The sequence below is a fragment of the Eptatretus burgeri genome, chromosome 3 (genome assembly GCF_056783735.1).
Source record: "Eptatretus burgeri isolate ZD-2024b chromosome 3, Ebu_testis_v1, whole genome shotgun sequence".
NCBI classification, from domain to species: domain Eukaryota; kingdom Metazoa; phylum Chordata; class Myxini; order Myxiniformes; family Myxinidae; genus Eptatretus; species Eptatretus burgeri.
The window spans coordinates 114,726,334-114,733,833 of record NC_140963.1 but is presented as its reverse complement, the minus strand read 5'-3'; the positions used below and the strand labels follow the sequence as shown (position 1 = coordinate 114,733,833).

The 7,500-nt window shown below is 41.8% G+C and overlaps 1 protein-coding gene across 7 annotated transcripts in view; it reads left to right on the top strand.

Annotated features, from left to right (window-relative positions):
- The window catches only part of LOC147030779 (SPRY domain-containing protein 3-like), a 246,085-nt gene that overhangs the window by 49,912 nt on the left and 188,673 nt on the right, over window positions 1-7,500 (top strand). Inside the window, exon 1 of one of the 7 annotated variants that reach the window (XM_085875186.1) lies at window positions 3,612-4,256. The exons of 4 other annotated variants lie outside the window; for them this stretch is intronic. The gene's annotated coding sequence lies outside the window, so the exon portion shown is untranslated. 2 more of the 7 variants (XM_085875183.1, XM_085875185.1) reach the window with 2 other exon arrangements.

Genomic DNA, 7,500 nt, shown 5'->3' with positions numbered 1-7,500 from the left:
TGTTAGCGGATATCTTTAACAGCTCGTTGGAGTCAGGACAGATACCGGAGGGTTGGAGAGTAGCAAATGTAACAACGCTCTTGAAGAAGAGTTGCCAGAGAATAATTGGGGAACTACAGACATATTAGTTTTCCTTAAATTGTGGGAAACTTTCAGATTATTTGAGGAATGGATAGGGAAACATTTGAATAATTTCAAACTAATTGAAGGGAGTTTTACCTTCAATTAGTTTTTTTTAGTTTTCAAACTAATTGAAGGTAGCATGGATTTACCGAAGGGAGATCATGTTTAACAACTTTATTGGAGTTCTCTGAGATAGTTTCTGATTGTGTGAATGAGGGAAGTGCAGTGGATGTTGTTTCCAGACTTTAAGAAGGCATTTGTTAAGGTACCACATAGGAGGTTGTTAGCTAAGTTTAGGGCTTGTGGAGTTGCTGGGAGAGTGGCAAACTGGAGTGTAAATTGGATTAGTGATAGGAAGCAAAGAGTGGCTGTGAGTGGGACAATGTCTTGCTGGGAGGATGTAAGTAGTGGGGTACCTGTGGGATCAGTACTATGACCATTTTTATTCATTATTTACATCAACTATTTGGAAGGAAGTGACTTCCCCATAAAACTCCTTTGACCCTGATTTTTTTTTTCATGGTGTGAACAAGTTTTGGTATATCAGGAGTGATGAAGGTTGTGATCAAGTTTCATCGAAATTGTGTCGTTTCAGAAAAGAAAGCAGATACATATTTTGGGGGAACCCCCCCCCCTTACATCCCCTTTGACCTCGATTTTTCTCATGTCATGAACAAACTTTGGTGCATCATGGGTGATGAATGTCATAGTCACGTTTCATCAGAATTGCACATGTTTCTGAGGAGAAAGCAAATACCTCTTTAAGGGGAAGGGGGGGGGGGCAATGCCCGTAGACCCCCTTTTGGCCCGATTTTTTTATGCTATGAACAACCTTTGGTACATACACGGTGATGAATGTTGTGGTAAAGTTTCATCAAAATCGTGTGTGTAATTTCAGAGAAGAAGTTGCAAATACTGTATTTGTGGATGGCTGATGCGCCATCCCATAAGCTCCCAGAAATAACGTTCCAAGTAAGCTAAAAAAATAAATAAATAAAGGATGGGGGAGATTTGAGAAGATGGCAGCAACTTTCACCTCACTTGTTACATTCAGCCCATTTTCATGCTTGGATTTGGGCTTTGACCGCATTTTGGTTGAGTATTTCTGGTGGAACCCTTCGTACCTCGAGGAACGGATTTCACTGTACGTCTTGATCACTGAGGGTGGGATGCTATTGGGACTGGTGGTCATTGCTGTTTACAGAGCATCCTTGATACCACATGGGTAAATTAAGATCGGCTATCCACAATGATGGTGGGGAAAAGGTGGGGGTGAAGTTGGGGAGACTTTATAGATTCAAGAAGGGGTACTCTCACCAGTGAACTTGAACAGTTGTTAGAAAGCGCTGATACAACGCCCTCTGCTGGTTCGGCCAGGAATTCGGTATTTGGCCGTGATGCCAGCGATAGCTCACCTACTGTTCACGAAAGACACTGTTGGATCTTTAACGTCCACCAACTAATGCCGGTAGACGGGACGTCCGTTTAAGGTCCATCCGAGGGACGGCACACGCATGGATGAATCACCCTGCCTGTGAAACACCGGGATGACAGTTAATAGCTGGGTTGGGATTCAAACCCAAGCTAGAAAGCTTCGAAGCACGTGTGCATACCTCCAGGCCACCCTGCCAGCCCACAACAGTATATCAGGCAGTATCAGAGTGAGTGAATGTTCATGGGGAATCACAAGAGAGGGGTACATGAGAAAGGGGAGGGAGGGAACGCATTGGCCAGATGAAATAATATGGACAAGTCTGAAGACGACAATGGTTCACGAGCGGTATTTGACGATGTAGATTGTTTCAGAAGTCAAGGATGAGACAATGTGATAATTTTTGACCAAGTTATAAAAATGATCAACATGATGTGGTACGAGTGACGGTTATTAGCTGCAAAATGTTGAAACCCCGGTTTCGTTCAACAACTTTCAAAATTTGACCTTTGCATAACCTTTAAAGGTCACAAAACAATGTTGTGGACATTAAAATAAGGAAACAGGATAAGTGCTATAGCTCATTGGAGCTAGTTCGTCGAAGAAGGTCGAAAACCCAGTTCGATTCCCACAACTTTGAAAATTTGACCTTTGTGGCCTTTAAAGGTCAAAGGTCAAGGATTATGACCTTTGGTGCAAAACTTCCTCTGGAACATTCCAGGAACAATATAACGTCATATAGGCTTTCTGGCATTTCGCACTCCTCAGATTATCCATACTTTGATGAAATCAGCGTAAAAACAAACTCGAAGGGGGCACCACGGGCAAGGTGTTCGAGATAGAGCAAAATGGTTTCAAGACTTTAGGTGGGGAATGACCTCAAGATTATGCATAAAAAATATTGTCATCCTAGCTCTCAAAGTTTGGGCTGTCATTTGATTTTTAAGTCAAAATTTGCAATTTTCTAAGTTCTTGACCTTGGGACGAAAATGAAAAATCGGACAACGACAAGTTTTAGATAATTCATTTTGCTATTCATATATCGAAGAACCCATTCCATTCAGTCAATTCCCTAGGAGACGATAGATTTTTAATCTGACTACTCCCTAAAAATGGCTATTTTTGGGGCGTGGCTCCACCCACAATGGGCGTAGCACGCCCTCATCCAGGAAAACACAACTCGACATTGATATCGAACACATAACCAAGTTTCATCAAGACAGGATCAAAGTCTACGGAGTTATGCTCTGGACAGACAGACAGACAAGCCGGTAGGCGGACATGGGTAGTCGCCTACCCAATAGAACCTGACGCGATGGGCCCGTTCGATGGGGAATGACCTGAGGATTAAGCACAAGAAAATTCATGATTCTAGCTTGAAGGGTTAATGCTGCAGATTGTTTTTTCGTTAAAATACCCCCACATTTAGAGGTTTTTCGGCCGTTGCTCGGCAACGGTTCTTTCTCACACATAACTAGGACATACCATGAACCTACCAAACCAGTTTCATGTGTATCTGACTCATAGTCTCTAAGATATAACGAACTTTGTTTTTTTATTGTTTTCGACCAGGGTCTATCTTCTCTGACAGTTTTCATAGGATCCGGCTGGAAATTTTTGACAATATGGCTGAATATACGACCCACAGTCGCTCGTGGCCCGATTTTTGATTTTCGAAAAAATAAATTTTTTATGATTTTTCAAAAAATTTCAAAGTCCCGTTGCTTGGCAACGGTGATGTCCATAGCAACGGTTTTCATTTCCACACAACTTGGTCATGGTATGAACCTGCCAACTAAGTTTCATCGAAATCGTCATTGTATTAACGGAGCACTGGACCGAACAGAAAAACAGACAGACAGCGAAACATATCGACGGAAATACTGATAATAAGGGCAGAATAATAAGGGAAGAACAAATCTCCAAAAAAAAATTTTTTTGAATTTTTTTTTTTTTTCGACGAGATCGATTACCCAACAGACAGACACACAGACATACAGACACAACGAATATAGTGGTCACTGTGGCTGGTGCTCGTGAACCAAAAATATCTGCACATGCCAATAGCTAGTTGGTACGCAATGGGAGCACACGGACCTGCAGAGGTTGGACTGTCGGTGTTGTTTCCCAATATGTTGATCTATTACAAAAACAAAAAAAAAGTGTTGATCTATTACAAAAATAAAAAATAAAAATGTTGACGATGAGAAGCCAGTGCATACCATTGGGACCAACGTGCACGTGCTACGTTTGCAGCATTTGCACGCAGCGAAGGGTGTGATGAAGGGAGGCACAGGTGCGACCGTATAAATAGCGACACGTCACAATGCAAAATGCCGAGCTCGCCACATCGTTGCACCAACAAAGGTGCAGAAAAACCAGAAGAAACATTACTGCATTGAATATACGACAACGTGGCCATCACGGAACGAAGGAGAACAAGCGACGCCGACATTGAGCACACATTATAGGGAAACCCGGACGTGGTGTTTTGGTCACAATGACGTTTAAACCATTTTGTAACAGTCAAGCTGGTGCTCCGGGAGTGGAAGCGCGGCGCTCGAGGTGCCGGTGAGTCTCGTCGGGAGCCTCGGACGGGTGGCACGTGGCGCTCGTGGCGCTGCGCGGTGCATTGTCGCGGAAGCGCTCGCGGGTCCCCGAACCAGCTGGGCCGAGAAGCCGGAGCGAGTGACGAGAATCGGTGAGTGAATGAGCGAGTGCTGTGAGTGCCTTCGTCGGGGTGGCGAACAATATGAGAGGGGAGGGGAGGGAGGGGAGGGAGGGGAGGGGAGGGAGGGGAGGGGAGGGGAGAGAGAGGAGAGGGGATGCGGACAACGTTGAAAAAGTTGAGGTAAACTGAGGAGATTGGGTGATGTTGTTGTATTTGCCGTGTTATGATGTATAATGATGCAACATGGTGAAGAAAGGATTTGTTTCAGTCAATAGGAACATCGCACAAATTAACAACGTTACCACACGATGATATGTAGAGAGGAATGAATAATGTTGAGGTACGACGTGGTTGAGGAAGTGCAAACTTGGTGACACGGTGGGGACTGTGGAAGAGCTCGTGAGTCTGAGGAGAAAAAACAAAACTATTCAACAAACAAACGTTTGTGTGTGTGTGTGTGTTTATGTATGATTGTGTGTGTGTGTATGTATGTATGATTGTGTGTGTGTGTATGTATGTATGATTGCGTGTGTGTATGTGTGTATGCATGTATGATTGTGTGTGTGTGTGTGTGTTTATGTATGATTGTGTGTGTGTGTGTTTATGTATGATTGTGTGTGTGTGTATGCATGTATGTATGTATGATTGTGTGTGTGTGTATGCATGTATGTATGTATGATTGTGTGTGTGTGTTTATGTATGATTGTGTGTGTGTTTATGTAGATTGTGTGTGTGTGTGTGTATGCATGTATGATTGTGTGTATGCATGTATGTATGCATGATTGTGTGTGTGTGTGTATGCATGTATGATTGTGTGTATGCATGTATGTATGTATGATTGTGTGTGTGTGTATGCATGTATGATTGTGTGTGTGTGTATGCATGTATGTATGTATGATTGTGTGTGTGTATGCATGTATGATTGTGTGTGTATGCATGTATGTATGTATGATTGTGTGTGTGTGTGTATGCATGTATGATTGTGTGTGTGTGTATGCATGTATGATTGTGTGTGTGTGTATGCATGTATGTATGTATGTATGATTGTGTGTGTGTGTTTATGTAGATTGTGTGTGTGTGTGTTTATGTAGATTGTGTGTGTGTATGTTTATGTAGATTGTGTGTGTGTGTATGCATGTATGATTGTGTGTGTATGTATGTATGTATGATTGTGTGTGTGTGTGTGTATGTATGTATGTATGATTGTGTGTGTGTGTATGCATGTATGATTGTGTGTGTGTATCCATGTATGTATGATTGTGTGTGTGTGTATGTATGTATGATTGTGTGTATGCATGTATGTATGATTGTGTGTATGCATGTATGTATGATTGTGTGTGTGTTTATGTATGTATGATTGTGTGTTTACGTATGTATGATTGTGTGTATGCATGTATGATTGTGTGTGTGTGTGTGTTTATGTATGTATGATTGTGTGTGTTTATGTATGTATGATTGTGTGTGTTTATGTATGTATGATTGTTTGTGTGTGTGTGTGTGTGTTTATGTATGATTGTTTGTGTGTGTGTGTGTGTGTTTATGTATGATTGTGTGTGTGTGTGTTTATGTATGTATGATTGTGTGTGTGTGTGTTTATGTATGTATGATTGTGTGTGTGTGTGTGTTTATGTATGTATGATTGTGTGTGTGTGTGTGTGTTTATGTATGTATGATTGTGTGTGTGTGTGTGTGTGTGTGTTTATGTATGTATGATTGTGTGTGTGTGTTTATGTATGTATGATTGTGTGTGTGTGTTTATGTATGTATGATTGTTTGTGTGTGTGTGTGTTTATGTATGTATGATTGTGTGTGTGTGTTTATGTATGTATGATTGTTTGTGTGTGTGTGTGTTTATGTATGTATGATTGTTTGTGTGTGTGTGTTTATGTATGTATGATTGTTTGTGTGTGTGTGTTTATGTATGTATGATTGTGTGTGTGTGTGTGTGTGTGTGTGTGTGTGTGTGTGTGTGTGTGTGTGTGTGTGTGAAGATTGACATTTGTTTTGGTCACGCTTATCCCGCTGATTTGTCATTATCTTTTGGTCGAAAATCCAGTCGTGTTTCTTTAATAATTATTTGTTTCTTTTGTATTTATTTGATTCTTGTGAATTGATCGACTGCCTTGATGCAACTGAGGTTTTGGATTCGTGACTGAGGTTGTGGATCCACCGTTTGGAGAGGTTCTGGGCTGAAAGGATCGAAACCTTGAGGAAGAACGGTGCCCAGCTGATGATCCATGCGATCGGGAATGTGTGTGTGTGTTTGTCTTTGTGTGTGTGTGTGATAGAATTCTAAGGAACAGTTGTGTGTGTGTGTGTGTGTGTGTGTGTGTGTGTGTGTGTGTGTGTGTGTGTGTGTGTGTGTGTGTGTGTGTGTGTGTGTGTGTGTGTGTGTGTGTGTGTGTGTGTGTGTGTGTGTGCGCGCGCGCTCTTAGCGTGCGTGTGCTCGCATGCATGTCCGTGCATGCGTGTGTGTGCTGGCGGACTTGCATTTGTGCGTGTGTCTGAGCATGCAGTGCGTGCTCGCGTTCGTGTGTGCATGCGTGCTAGCGTGCATGTGTGTTCACGTGGGCGTTGCCAGCGTGTGTTTGTGTTCGCATGCGTGTTACTAGTGTGCGTGCTCACTCATTAGCGTGTGTGCTGGTGTACGTGTTTGTGTGTGTGTGCTCGTGTGCATGTGTGTTCACGTGCATGCAATGTAGCTTGTGTGTGTTCCCATGTATGTGTGCTGGTGTGCATGTGTGTTCACGTGCGTGCAATGTAGCGTGTGTGTGTGTTCCCATGTGTGTGTGCTGGTCTGCATGTGTTCACTTGCATGCAATATAGCATGCGTGCTCATGTGTTAACATGCATGCTAGTGTGTGTGCATGTGTGTTCTCATGTGTGCATGCTAGCATGTGTGCAAGTGTGCTTTTCATTTTTAATTAATTTGTTCAGGTTTTCATTTTTATTTAATTTGTAGAAATTTCCTAACAATATTTGATTTCCATTGTGGAAAGAATGCCACGAGTATGTTCGGCTGTTGTATCTCCAAAAGGTGGCAATTTTGATGAGTCAAAGATTTAGATTAAATTTTGTTCAACAAAACGATTCCATGATTTTTTTTTTTATCTGCAATTGTTTATTTGTTCTTTGCTTTAATTTCAGAGTACATTGAAAGATTAAACTGCTTAAATTTCAGTAAAACTGGAAAAATTGGGGTGTTCTAAAACTTTTGACCAGTTGAGTATATATATATGTATATCTGACAACATCTCAGATATATATATATATA